This window comes from Rissa tridactyla, chromosome 10 (genome assembly GCF_028500815.1).
Source record: "Rissa tridactyla isolate bRisTri1 chromosome 10, bRisTri1.patW.cur.20221130, whole genome shotgun sequence".
Lineage (NCBI taxonomy): Eukaryota > Metazoa > Chordata > Aves > Charadriiformes > Laridae > Rissa > Rissa tridactyla.
In genome coordinates this window covers 18416028-18431382 of record NC_071475.1, presented here as the reverse complement: position 1 = coordinate 18431382, position 15355 = coordinate 18416028, and positions in this window count along the sequence as shown.

Here is a 15355-nt window from a genome sequence, read left to right as displayed (position 1 = left end):
GGGCCTGCAATGGCTGAAGTTGCTTAAGTTTTGAGCTGCTGCTTTTCTGAAGTGCTCATCCGTAGAACACACACTTGCAGACTATGCTGTGTCAAGCTGCTGCTAAACTTGGATTTCAGAATAGCTTGCGACATATGGAGGATCTTTGCATATATATAGCGTAAAGTAATTTGAAGTTTTCCAGTTAAATTTTCACGAAAAGGATTATATATATTTAGTTATAAGGTTTATAATTTGGTTTGTGTTTTTTTTTTTAGCAAAATCTGTTAAGTGTTGTATAATGAGGGCAAGAATGGAGTGAGTGCTGAGCTGTCTGCACTCTCTTGTGGCTTTGTCCTCTGCTTATTACTAGTATATGGTATCATAACCTTGGTAATTTCAAACTCTTTTCTGGACCACTTAATATCCCGAAACAAGTTCTGATGGAATTTAGCCAGTATTAAGTGGGGTCCCGAAATACCACGTTTTCCAGGCTTTGAATCCAGAAGCTACAAAACACGGGAAAGAGTCTGAAAAGCACACCTTTAAGGAAGGGATCTTACTATTATGTCAGTATTCCAAGTCCCATTTTGGACAATGTTGGGGAGCACTCAGGTGAAACAAAGTATGTGATCAGGTTTAGCTTTCAGGGTTGTTGTTCCTCAGTGAGGAACAAAAATATTCTTTGCTGAGGAAAAGCATGATAAAGAGCAATTAGAATGGAGAACAGTGAGCTGTATCAATGTCCAGTTCTGCTGAAAACTTCATTTCAAAGTCTTGAAATCTAGAGTAAGTTATTAAGCTATGGTGTTTTGTTAGCTCAGACATATGTGAAGTACAGGTGATGCAAAATCACTCATGTAACTAGTCCCCAGGGGATATGAAGAAATGTAGTTCTTGAAGGCAAACAACATCTTTAGATGAAAGGTCATGCGTTAGTGACATTTTCTTGTTGTTTATTTGCATTATAAGTGAAACATCTAAAATGAGATGCTCTGTAGAAAATTATCTAAGACAATGGTGCTCAGGCACATATTAAAATGCATTTAGTACTTTTATCCAAAAATTTGAAGTCAAATGGAAATGTAGTGCAAAGTTCACTTCCATTAGCTGTGGAAGCTTGTTTTCTCTGTCAAGATCTGTTCGTCCAGAGTGTCAGGTTTCATCACTTGGCTTGTAACTCTTCACAAATCATCAATTGCAAAATCAGAATGATTTCTATCATGAAGCAGCCCCTGCTTATCTTTGTCTCACAGAATGACTTAGGCTTACAATTCTGTTTTCCCTGAAGGGAAAGCTGTCTTGTATAGCTATTGCAAACGTGGCTGCAGGGGGGGAAAAAAAAAATCAAGTTTGTCTTTGACAGCAGAAACGCAGTAGAAGGAATTGTATTTATGTCCCATTTAAGGGATGTTAAAATAATTAGATAGTCTTAAGATAGGTTGTCCTTGTGAGATGGATGTCTTGATGAATCAGGAGGTTGAATCTCATTTAAATGCGAAAGTTCTTGTGCATCCATATTATTGTGCTTCTTTTCCTTGTCCTATGTTCTTTCCAAGCTTTCTGTGATTCTGTCTGTTACTGTTTTTTTCTTAGTTGTTGAATAAGGTTTTTGGAGAATGGGATAAAATATTTTCCTTTAGTGAGTTCGCAACAGTAGTTTAAACATTACTCTTTTCTTTTGATAGTGCACAGAAGAGGTGAAGGGAGTTCTTTGGTCCTTCTTGTGGGTAGAGCATGTTTTACATGTCCTTGTGTTCCATGCCTTCCACTTGTGATCAGCTGCTGTTCTGTAAGATGCTTTCCTGAATAGTTCAAGTAAACCCCAAACCTCATAAACAGGGAGTAAGGTGACTGTTTAACAAGAAATGCTACTGTTTTCCTAATCCTATTATGTTCTTTGCAAAGTACACTTGGCTTCCTAACCACTCATGCGGATCCTTTTATTTTCTGTTTGTGCTTTACTATAAGCAGAAGAAATAAGTTTGAAATAGCAAAGGGGGGAAAAAAAAAAGAGACTGCTACATTCAAACCTGGTGAGCCTTTACAGAGGTGTGAAAGAACAGATTTTTATTACATGATTTTTCCCTGTGGTATTTGCTATTACAGTTATTGCCGAATGACTGCCAAATTTCAGTTTGAAACAGGCACAGGATCACAGCTGATAATTTCACTGTTCAAATTATTAGAAACCAAGACTTAAAAAAAAAAATCTAAAAAATACAAAAAGCAGCTATTTCTTTATTTTCTGAACTTTTGGAGTGTGTTTAGTTCAGCTTTATGCTTTTATCCGGCAAATGTGGTAGCTAGAAACTTCTTTTCAATGACAGATGACATTCTTATGTGATCATTTAAATTTGACACCTAAGTTTCCGCGAGGAAAAAATCTTCAGTTATTCATGTTGTTTACTGTAGTTGTGCCTGAAGGAGTCCTTTTCACCCAACCCTCTGTAAATTCAGAAAATTCATGACTTGAAAAGACATGACAACTGTAAGGGGGGAGGAAAGAGTAAATTCTATGGCCGAGGGACCAAGATAATGAATGGCATGGAGTGGGCATGTTAATATTATAGCTTCTTCAATTCTCAAATTCTTCAATTTGAGATGTGAATTTATTTGAGAGGTCACAGAAATAAAAAGGGAAGGATGGCCTTTGGTAAGGGAACAGGTGAGTGACCATAATGGGTGAGAGAGGCAAGTGAGGAGTAAAGTTGATATCACTATCTTGATAAGGCTGTAGGGAGAGATTTGGGATAAATACACAGTCTAGGGCAGAGAAAATGCAGTTCAAGCTAGACCAATCTGAGACTGTCTTTATGGCCCCTCTTTAATGGGTTTTGCTGGGTGGAGATTTGAAATGTCTTCCTCCAGGCAAAGAAGTAGGAGGAAGTTTCAGGGGAAGAAATTGTAAAACCCAGAATATCTTGCAGTAACATCACAGGCCTGGGCACTACTGATGCAGGTTGTTGGGTCTTTTACGTGGGAAGGCTTTTTAAATGAACTGGACACTGCCTTTTTTTCTTTGCATTACCTGCGATCTGTCCATGTGCTTACTTCAGGCTCTGTAGTATTGAAAGTGCCAGCTCTTGGATTCTTAAAGAATAAATTGAGTGTGAATGATGGTTATTTCTCATGCTTCCATTTAAAGGACAAAGGTTTGGAATAACAAAAGCTTTCTTTCTCCTAAGCATTGCCTAGGCAAAATTTATTTGATGTTATACAAATATCTAGAGCGAGTCACTAAAAGTGTCATTTTTCTTCTTGCTCATATGCGTTTCAAAGAACACTGAAATATTCTTTTTATAGTCCTTCACTTGCTACAGAGTCTGCCAGAAATGTTTGATTAGGCTACTGATTATAAAAAACGTTTTCATCTGCTTTCTATATACTGTTGAAGCAGAAGTCAGTAGGGAAATTGGCTATTCTTTCCCTTGAGTGTTTATGGTTGGTAGGAGTGCGTTATGAACTTCAATCAGATAAAAATTAATAACTAAATTTTCTTTATCCTGTCTGTCCAAATTGCCATGAAAGCTTTATATTGTCTTTTGTGCCTGTGCATGGATGCACTTTTGAAAAAGGGATTAATGAGTTTGATTAGGAATACGTATTTAGTGAAAATAACTCAGTAGCATTGAAAACTACTTTCAATTATTGTCATTAAAACCTAGTAGCAAAATGTTATGTCCAAATACAGGTTTCCTAACGCGTAGAACTAGAGCCCTGTACAGTGCTGCGCCGTGGATTACCAGAGACCAAGCTGTAGATTTGAGGGGCTGATGGTGCCAGAGGAGTGTCAGTGCTGTCAGTGACAGTTCCGTCCTTTGATTTCATGATGCAGAGTAACTTTAAAAACCACTATAGAGGTTGTAGAGGGGATATAGAAGTTGTAGAGGCTATAGAGGGGTCAAGTACTGAGCCAAGCAGAGCTGACCTGCTGAGTTGAAGAGTGAAGAAAATCCCTGAGTTTAGTGTGTGCTTTAGCTGGTCTGACCTGTAGAGGATGAATGTGAGGATCGTCTAAAGGAAAGACAGCCATAATTATGGCAATTAGGCTTTAGAATCCTCTGATGCTTTCACAGAAAAGAACAGTGTAAACTGTAGTGCAAGTTATATGGCCAAAGTATATCACAGATAATTGTGCGGTGTTACTGTCCTGATTTTCCTTTGCTGTGGTTTCAGCAGGGTGGATCACTCTGTCTCCAGTTTCAGTACTTGTGCAGTATTATTTTGCCTGCTGAATGGGCCACATGCTGTCCTCCACACCAGTAGCGAAACAGACACTCACATCTTGCTCCATGTGCATATGACACCTATTAAGGTGCAAATCAATACGCCTTGAACAGTTTATAAAATTTTATTATCTGCATTTAAGTTTTTTTCTTTACGAGGAAAGAAAGCTTTTCTTTACTAAAACTTGAGAGTGCTTTAACGTGAACAGGCAAATAACGTGATAACATGCATAGTAGGCAAACTGTCCTAGCCATATATGTTCCTAAATGCATTGTTATGTATCAAATAAGTATGAAAATGTTTCTATCACTATATATGTCAACAGTCAAGAGGCTGGATTTAGAGGACACTGTCATTTACTACAATTAATATAATACCGAACTTTGTAGAATATTTAATTTTCCATTAGTGTTCCTTTAATCAGCTTCTGCAAAAAAAAATTATTTAAAATATCTCAAGTTATATGAAAGAGGAAATTCCCAAGCAAAATACCTGTCAGAGAGAGTTTCCTAACTGCCTTGTTTGTCTGGCAGTGATTCAGTCTGGTTGATGATGCTGACTCAGGTGTAATTCTTGGTTTTCTTTTTTTTTATGTTCCTGGTTTCACATGGATACTCCTATTGCTGGACTGATTCTTCTGGCAAGGGATTTCCATACTATGACTCAGGCACAATGCAAGCAATGTGACACTTACAGGAAGATACCTGTTAGTATCAGGTACGTCGGTATTTACATTTTGTTTATACTTTCAGATGAGAAATCCAGAGGATTTGCCAAATGTTAAGCCTTGCAAGTCTTAAAGCCTACTCTCACCTGAGAAATAGTCACTCTAGATTAAATGGAGCACATAATTAAATGAGGAGTATTCAGAGACCTTATCTGGGTTGAAGAACAAAACGTGTAAGGTATTGCTCATACTGTCTGGGCAGCAGTTGCTGCTGCACCTGAAAGCAGTTTTATACCTGCAGCTTTTCTCTTCCCTTGGCCTACTCAGCTGCTTGCTTTGTCTGGAATGGTCTGGCCATGGGGACTGAGGACATGTCCTTGGACCTGAAAAAAGCTGCCAGAGCCCCAATGTCTTTGTGATCCAAACTTCTTAGGTCTCTGTGAGACTTCTCCCTTTATGCCCGTGCTTCCCTTTCACCACACAAAAGAATGTGTCTTTTTCTGCCACTGCTGCTGGCTGGTTCAAGCTGTTGACACCTCAAGGTGTGCTACAATGACTCTCACCAGTGGCCAGCAAAGTGGCACCAGTGCCATCACCCAGATAGAAAAGGGTTTTCCCGCATCAGGTTAGAAGTCTTATTTAGTATTTCATCAAGGAATTCCTGACCAGCTCTTCTGTGTACCTTGTTTTCTGGTCAATTCTACTTGGTTTTCTTAGTCTTATGCAAAATGACTTGCACTGCTTATAACAATGTCAGGAAAACCCTAGAGCAGAACCAGAGAGTCATGTGCTGTAAGGATGTTCTTGTCATTTGCATCAACCTCAGTTTGTGAAACCGTCTGCATACTCATGAATTGTCCTGGACTTGTTTTAGTGGAAGGCAGCAGAATTTTTTGCTCCAATTTTGTTGAGTCCTTTAGTCTAGATCACGGACAGTCTGAAGGTCTTCAAGCTAAAAGAAGTAAAGGAGGACAAGGTTGTTTGTATTCAGATGGCTGAAAAATCCCTTTAAGCAATTGGTTTCCAAATTAATCTTTATATAGGCCAAATGTTAACACACATCACTGATGAATAAGTACTCAAGCAAGTCAGGGTCTTTTTTGACCGTATCTGATTCTAACTCATTGGCTATTTCTTTATTATGATGAGCCAGGCACTGAAGGGAGTCCCCATTTCTGCGCTAAATTAATTCCTTCGGTTTGCATTTATTTAATGAGTTAGTTTATTTTCCCTTGCACACCAAACAGAGACAAAGCTTCACCCCTCTAGGTTACGTCTTTCTGCTTTTTTTCTGCTCTGAATCACTGTTGGTGAGAAGTTGCGGGCTGTGTCCTGGCAGATTCTGGTGACTGTGCCATTCTGCAGCAGAGGGAAGCCTGTGTGACATTGCCGTCCTGGAGCAGTGTCAAACACACCATGGATACTTTGTAATTTGAATGCTAAAACTGAGATCTGCCCAAGTATTTGCAAGCAAGAGCCAAGAGGTAGAAACACAGAAAACAAAACAAAACCGGCCTTTTAAGCAGTGTCAAGAGGTTTTGTAAAATTTGCCACAGGCAAAATCTGGCTTCTTCATTTTACAAGATGTTTGGCTTTTCTGTGAAGCCAGATATTGGAGCTCTCTGCCTTTGATTTTTCCTGGAAACAGAGGGGGAGACTTTATATATGATGGCTTCAGAAGGTTAAGAACCAAGCATTTCACTGTCCTGGATAAACCTGGCATTGAAAATATGTTTGTACAGCTGTCACCTTTGTCCCTTAGGCTATTCTCTTCTGTGGTCAGTGGGTGTTTCTCATGTGTCTGTCGGATGACAGCCCGGGAAGGGACACACCTTGTGGGAAAAGATTCTTTAAGTCTGTGCCCTTTTGACACTGTTCTGAGTGGAGCAATGTCCCGAAAATCTTTCTAAGAGAGTTCTTTGCTGAATAAAAATTATTTTTATCAGACAGCATCTAAAATTCAAATATGAAGATCCAACTTAAGTAGGAGGAAGACATTTGGTTAAAAAATGAAAGAATTGCTTTTTATAAAATGCATTTAGGTATGCGTATGCTAGAAAAAGGATTAAAAATTAAATCTATATTGTCTAGACCTTTGTGCACAGTTGCAAATTCAGTGCAACCACCTTCCAGCTAGATCATTTGTGGAAATAAATGCCTGACAGTGGATTCTTAAGCCTTCCTTATAAGCGATGTCAACTTCATCTGTCAGCAGTAAAAATAAAAATTGGTAGAGTTAAGCAGTTTGGCCATTAAGGAATAAAATCAGAACTAATCCCCACAATGGAAGAATTTTGCCCATTTATATTCTTATTCTGTTTCTCTTTCCATTTGAGGTGACTTGTCATACAATTATGTAGGATACTAATTGTGTATCTTTCTAGTGTTCTTTCACCCTATCTGACTTTCTTCCTGTATGATAGAAGTTAAACACAGACCTTGTTATCTGGGGGATTTCTGCAAAGATACTCTTCACAGAAAGCGGTGCCTAGGAAAATAATTGAGATGCTTTGGGACAATCTTTAATTAAATTATCTACTTTTTCATTCCACTGTCCTGATTTAAAACTGTTCTGCAGTACCACTGTGTGGAAGTAGTGGTTTGGTAAATAGATATGTATAAAAATAAGTAATTTTTCTCTAATACTACTGCTGCAAAATACATGCTACTTTCTTTAGTTCTACTTCCTTATTTTTCTGGAGCATGACAAAAGAAAAAAGAAAAAGCCAAAGAAAAATGTGAATATCCCAGGGAAACAGGTGATGAGTCTGTGTGTTCTTTTTTGTAGTTTCTTTGGGGATTGTGTTTCTTGCTTCTCCCCGTGCTGCTGTTGAATGCTCTTTATCCATTGGCACATAAACAGAAGGAGAGGCAATAGTAACAGGATGCAGAGCATTATTCTGAAGATGATTTTGGGCAGTTGAAATCACACTTAATCGCAGCTAAGCAGTGGAACTTTCGATACCACCAGGAGATATAGGCATGGTACGCAAATTTTTACAAAAGCTGAGAACTATGTTCTGTGTTTTCCACTAACAAAGAAGGAAATAGATAGTATGAAGGGGATTAAATGGAATCATTCTTTTCATATGTGTTTTGGCTGTTCATTTGCAAATGCAGCAGCTGTGATTTATTGGAAATATCATCTTGGTGTACCCTTTCAAAGAACAGGGGAATGCCTAGATAAATGCAGTCTGTGCTGTCAACAAGCTGAAAAGTTCCATGTGAGTTTTATGAAAAAGCCTAAAAACAGGGGTTCAGGGGTTTCACCAGGTTGGCTGCTTGGTTTGTGGGGATTTGATTGATTTTTTTATTATTTTTTTTTTTCTTCCCTTTATAAAGCCCTTCGATTCTGCTAAAACCTGGCTTGATAAACGATTCCATCTAAAACTCTGGATTCATTACCATTTGAAGTTTAATTTTGGAACATTTTTACAGCAGGTGTGTAACCTGCTGCCATTTATTTGAAGCAAGGGTCAAGTTTCAGTTTCTTTTTGAAGAAAGCAAAGACATTTTTTACTGTTCTGGCTGGATGAATATATATACTTTGAATTAAGCAATACAGAGGTCTCAGATGACCTTGCTGCTGCCTTCTAAGAATTTGTGTTGCGTGACTTGCTGTGTGTTGGAGGGGCTAGGAAAACAGTCTTGTCAACAAGACTTGATGAGAGTTGTTTAACGTCAAGGGTTATACAGATTAATCATGTAATCATTAGCTATGCTCAAGGCAAGCAGTTAAGGAGGACTCAGATATCACTGGGTAAATAACTGCAGAGAAACCTTGAGCAAATAAAATGTCTCTGCTGAGGCAAGTGGTATATCACTCACTGAATCTGGTTCAGGAGTCCTTAATAGTCTCCTATTTTTAGCCCTTGAAGGAGGGGTGTGTCCATTGTCACACACTGATGACTAAACCTTTTGGAGTGCTTTGTGGGGCTATAAATACAGAGTGCGCTATTTTGGTTGCAGTACCTGTGAAATGGATCTTGGAGAGAGTGAGAGAGAAGTTCTCTGCCAGTAAGACCGGTATTCCTGTATGACACCTGTTTGGAGGTTGCCAACATGTCGCGTGCATTGTGCTGCAGAGGCAACCAAGACTAGTTCGATTTTTAAATTGTTACTTCTAAGGCAAATGTTAGCCAGCAAGAGTTTTGAAAGGACTTTGGCACAATCTGGAGGCAGAGTGCTTCCAGACATTTTTTATTTCCAACAGAACTGCAGTGAAGAACATGACTGTTCTTTGCACTGTATATTATGTATGGTCTTAATGCTGCAAAATACTGATTACTTTTTACAAATTTGTTAGAGTGTAGGTAAGCACAATAAACAAGTCTTTTTTAGATGTTGGAGTGCCCCTACAGATGTAAAAGTGTTAGCCAAGCATTTATAGATCAGAGGAAACCTAGTTAACTTAATGTGCAGGTGTAGCACTCCATAGGTATTGCAGGTATCTTTTTCATGAGCCTTTTTTTTTTAATTCATTTGGAGTAGCTACAAAGGAAAAAAATTACAGTAGACATGTCTCTTACTTGCTGTCATCTTGTAATATTCCTACCCAGCCTCCCCCTTAAATTTAGCCCATCTGTATTCGTATTCTTAACCTTTTACTAGATTGACTGCTTCTGTGGGCAGTCAAGCAAAAGGCACGGTCGAGATAACTGGCCTACAGAGCTGTTTTGTCTTACTGCTCTCTTTAATGAGGTACAGTCTTGTTATAGGGTGAATACTGCAAGGCTGTTCTGTGAGCACTGACAGAATAAACGTGCGTAATGTTGCCAAGGAGAACAAAGGAAAATGTTCTCTTTGTAGGTGCTGAGCCTTGCTTTGATGCTCTCAGCTTTGGAAGGAACTTCTAAAAGCTCCCAACATAGGTCCATGTGAGCAACTTCGAAATTCAAGGCAAGTGTACCCATCTGCTGCTTTCAACAGATTGTGTGTACCTTTGACAGCTTCTGGATCCTGAAATAGAAAAAGAAATAGGAAAATGTTCATGTTTTTGACTTGGTCACTGTGCTGTGTTGCGTTCTTTTTGGCAGTTTGGTATGGCAGGGGCTATACCAACTGCAAGATGGAAGAATCATTTGAAGTCTTTTAAGACAGGGGTTATGTCTCTGTGTTCTGGGGACTAATATGAGGATTTGACAGTTATCCTTAAAGGAATCTGAACTATGGGACATTTGACGAAAGAGCCAAGGGACTGGTGGGAAAAGCGTTCTGGCAAGTGCAGCTGCAAAAACATGAAGCTGTTTCTCCCTTAAGATTTGGAGGAAAATATCAGTGTTTCCTTTCACAGCAAATCTTAGGATGTATAAATGGAAAAGAGAAAGACAAGGGAGCCTTTACCCTGCCCAACAGTATTTCTGAAGGCAGTTTGTTAAAGCTTGTGAGTCATATGATGTTATCACAGATTCTTTTCTCTTTGATTTCTTCTCTTCATTTCCATTCTGACAGCTTAAGTCTGGGTGGGAGAATTTCTCTCTCTGGCTCCCACTTTTTCTCGTGTTCTGCAGTAGCTGAAACAAAACATTTGAAACTCAATGTTCTTAGTACGTGAAAGAAAGACTTCCCCTGTCATGTCTGCTGAAGGCCTGTACTTCAGGATTCCGAGAAAAGTTATTTCTGTGCTGTCATTATCTTCAAGATTCATGGTGCCCTCTTCTCTTCCCTGTATCTCTACAAAGAGATACCTTTTGTGATAATGCAGCTGCTATCAGTCTTGCCCTGTTTAAAAACACACAAGTGTGTTTTTAAATTATAGTTTTCTGAGGTGAAATGCCAGTGTCATTAACCACATTCAACAACATTATTAGCTGGAGCAACAGAAGGAAAAGCAAAATAAAAGGGAAGCATTATGCCTTTTGCCCCTCAGACCACACAATTATTGAAATGGTTAGTTGGGGGCATTTTAAAGCCAGGAATTAAGAAATTATCGGAGTGTTGGTAACTTTCCATAATACTGAAGTCACAGGGGTTGGTTTGTTAGTGAGTGAGAAGGAGCCTGTCATTTTCAGAGGTCTAGTCAGAACGTGGGTATGACCCACGTTTTTTATCCCATGGTGGTTTTTATCCCATTCTCTGATGAGAATAGTGTCTTTCACAAAACTAAACTCATATTCTAGCAAATTTAGTATTTTCTTATCAGGTGAGGCTGTGGACTTGTGCGGGAGAAACCACAAGGCTTCTTATAAAATGAGGTACTTTATGTGCTGTGCCTGTACTCTCTACTCCCTTAAATCAGGTTTCCACCGTTTAGTGCTGCAAACCATGTGCAGCTACGATCAGAAGATCAGAAGCTGGAAAGTTGGAAACAGGCAGTAAAAAAACCCTTACTGCCTCTCTTTTGTGTGATCTAGGACCTCATACCTCCAGAATCCATTCCAGTTCCTGAAGTCTTCTCTAGGAACTAATATAAATGACTTATCCTCCCTCTTACAGCGGAGGAGCTGTAGAGTGAGACAACATTTAATGTCCATCACTTAGGACAATAATATTAGCTAGTTTATGCCTTTGGTGTAATAATACCAACTTTTGCTAAGGTGGGTAGAGTTGTTATTTCATGAGCTACTGACCTGGTTGGCAGGCTTGCCCTAACAGGTAGCTTTCTCCTTCTCACCTCAGTTCAGCGACTATTCACATGTGTTTCAGGGATTGTTTGTGTAGCGTTGTTCTATACTGGACTGTTGAAACCACCACAAAAAATGTACGTGTAAAGTGTGTGTATGTGGTTTTCTTTGTGGTTTTTTGTTTTTGTGGGGTTTTTTGTTTGTGCTTTTTTTCCTTTTCTTTTTAAACTCAGATCTGTTCACAGATCCCCTTTATGGCACAGGTCTATGAGTTGTTTTGGTACAAGTGACAAGTTCTGCCCATTGTCACACATGGGCACAACCAATGACCCAGTTCTAGCTGCTTAAACTGACTTTGGCTGCTAATGTGTCATGAAACTTTGTGAAGCATCTTCTGAGGGTTCATTGCATTGTTTCAGTTTCCATTTTTCGTAGAAGATTCTTGCTGTATATTAGTTTAGTCACTGGAAAGCTATTTCCAGAGCTGCTGGAAAATAACTGGAAATCATGGTAACCGTGTCCATCACAGCATCCGACTGGACTGAATTTGAAGAGTTCTTTCTATGTTTAGAAAGCAGACCTTTGAGATCTGCTGTTTGAAGAGGGATATTGCATCTGTCAGAATCATACAGATTAAAATATGCTAGAAGGAAAACTTGTGACACCTTAGATAAGGTATAAATTAAGAAGTAACACCAATTACTGGGAATTTGACATAACAGAAAACATTAATATATGAGAACATTTTTCAATGTATGGGGTCAACGTATTAGCTAAAATGATAAATTAGTGTACAAGGTGTGCTCATGACAAACTGTAGTCTTTGAGCATTTGGGGATTTTTTTGTTGGATTTCAAATGGTTGCTCCTTAAATGTTAGATAAATGTTTAAGGGAATTAACTCGCCCATCAGAGTGAATTCTGGGAAGAGCTCGACTATTTCTAGTGAGTACCATTCCATTGCTTGTATCATTTGATATGTTGCAGCTGTATTATACTAGCAGGGAGGGAGAGTTCCTGTTGTGGATACCAAGGTGTTTTATTATAACAGAGCGAGAGCAAATTGACAGAGGCCAGACTAACCCTTGTTCTGAAGCACCCTCTAGAAGGCCACCTTGGAAATGCTAATGAAGGCTTAACTCCTCATTCTCTACAGGCTAATCTTTTTAAGATCCTTCTATTGGAAAGGAAATTGTTTTGGGATTTCAGATTAACTCAATTTTTGTTTGTCACTATTTATTTCACCGTGGCGTTTTGCATACACAGATATTTTCTACTCGCTGTGTGTCCCAGCTAATCTATCCCTGCTGTCCTGACAAAGTGCAGATCTGTAAAACACGAGCAGGAGAATTTCTAATTTGAAAATGTGGCTTAAATTTTACTCTTCTAAAGCTATGAAGTTAGGAGGACGTGGGCTGAAGCTGTTACTGTTTTAGCATTGACCCAGACACTGAGTGCGGAACTTGGCCTGCAGTTTCTGCTTAATATTATACTTTGGTTTCCTGCCGAGCCTGAATGATGAATACTCTTATCCCTACTATGATCCTGTTGTTTCGCAGCATTTGTGTAGGCAGTCTTCCTTGAGTAGAAGATAGGGAAGTAGAATACAAAATAGACCTAGGAGCACCAGCAAAATGCCTTTTGTTTTCAGAGTATCCGAAAGCCATGGCATCTGTTTTGAGTGAGCTTGCTATTTCAGGAGCACTATGAAGAGGCTTAATGGCTTTCTGCGTTTTCTCTCTTGTACAGTCATATAGTTCTTCCCTTCCTATCTTTTCCCCTGGCATTAGAGAACAGCTTCTTGCTGTTTGCGGAGGTACTAATCAGTGGGTTACATTAGCACAGCATTTCTTTATATATAGTGAGAACATTTCACGATGTGTATTCTGTTTCACCACGCAGAGTGCATCACAGAATGGCTGTCTTTTTAAAATGCAATTAAGGACTACAAAGCCTGATAGATCAACTGCCTGGGGAAACAAAGTTTACTTTGTTAGGAAGGAAAGAGGGAACATTGAATAGTGTGTTCAAAGTGAGGGTTTTTTTTTTTTTTTTTTTTTTAGAAGAAGCAAGTAAACTTCAAGTACAGCTGCCCAGCCGCCTGGCAGAACTGTTCTCGATCATTTGGAATGTTACCAGCCACTGTTGGGGTATTGTCTTGGATCTCCAGCACTTCGGTAGTGTTTAGCATCTGATTTTAGGCCGTAAACATATGCATATTGATATCGGTACTTTACAAACTGTAGCCTAACCTTTTAAAGGATCACGGTTCCCTGCTAGATTGATGGGAATTACCCACCCTTCGTTTTGTGGTGTGTTTACATTTTCACTGGAACAAGCGTTACCATTCTCATTCATTCTCTCTTTCTTTCTCTCCCTCCCTGCCGTGAAAGAAATTGCTTGCATATACTTGATGGTACTGACATCCTCTTCCTTCTGCAAGAAATTGTGTCTGTTTGGGTTTTTTTTCCCCCTTAACAGACTTTATATACTAAATTATGATAAGAAATAATGTAGCAAAAATACTTGGCTTATGACTCTGTGAGACTGTCAGACATTTTCCGTGAAGGTTAGGGGAATGGAAAATACAGTTCTGTCTTCTGGAATCTGCCCTGTGTTAGTGCTGACAATTCTACAACTCGTACTTCATTTGTTTCTTCAAAAGAAAAAAAAGTTTTCTTTGAAAGATGGTGAAAACTGGCACAAAAGATTGTTGGCAATACTTGAGGAGAACTTGTTGCAAGGGTTTGATTAAATGTTTAGAGAAGAAAAAATATATTACTGCTAAACCTTTAACATCACAAAATTTTAGAAGGTTTAGATGAAAGACTGTCTTGTAGTTCCGTAGCCCTGATTATAACATGGTAGGAAACAGATCTGAGATGCTGAATTCATTGGAAACTAAATACTTTAAGCTAACTATCGTCAGCCTTGAACACTTTTGGTCGTATTTTAGTTATTTTTAATAAGAGTGGTGGCTGAGACAAAAGTTGTAACTTAGTTTTCTGACTAAATTCTACTTTAGTTATCTCTATACATGCAAAGAATTAAATTTATGAAACTTTTTTCTACCTTTTCACAAACTACTTGTTCCAGCAGACATTTTTTTTGGATGCCTTTTAACTTTCTTCGTAAATTGCCTTCCTGCCTGATTGATTTCCTCAGTTAAGATAGCCACGTATTATGTGAGCATTATTCTTTTTTCCTGGTAGAGTCACACACCTAACTGTGCTGGTTTTACTTGTTTAGGGCAGTTGCACAATAAAGAAAGATGAACAATATAAAAAATTAAAGAATTCTGGATGGAATTCTTTGGTTTACCTTATTTTTCCTATATATTTGGTGGCTTGGTGTGGATCTTTTATGGAAATCTGTACTTAATTTTATCTGCCAACATCTTCAACTGATTTTCCAAAGTTTGAAGAAATATGATAGCAAAGAAAGAAAACAAAAATTTGTAATCGTGGATGAATAAAAGGGTGTATGATTGGAAGGTCATTAATTTGTTATTTGAAACAGGAATTGTCCCTAGTTACATTTAAATTGCTCTTAATTTCTTATTTCTATTGCTTCATTACTTGTCTTACTTCATTACTTATTTCTATTACTTTAAAAAGCATCTTGAATTAGTTATGAAACCTGTTCTTTAAGAAAAGTCTTTGTATTTAGCTTTCAGTTCTCTGTAAGTATTTCTAGCAATTGTGCTAATGGTTTTGCAGAATAAAATGTCTTAAATGTCTTAGAACTACACTTCCTTAAAGTAGCTAAGCCTCTGTCATATTGAACAGTCCCAGGTAGTATGTTACATAGCAGGACACGGACAAGGCCATATTTAAATGCAGAATAACTGGGAAGAAAATATGTCTTTACTGCAGAGTTGAGAGCACATGATTAATGAACTGGAAGATTTGCCAGAG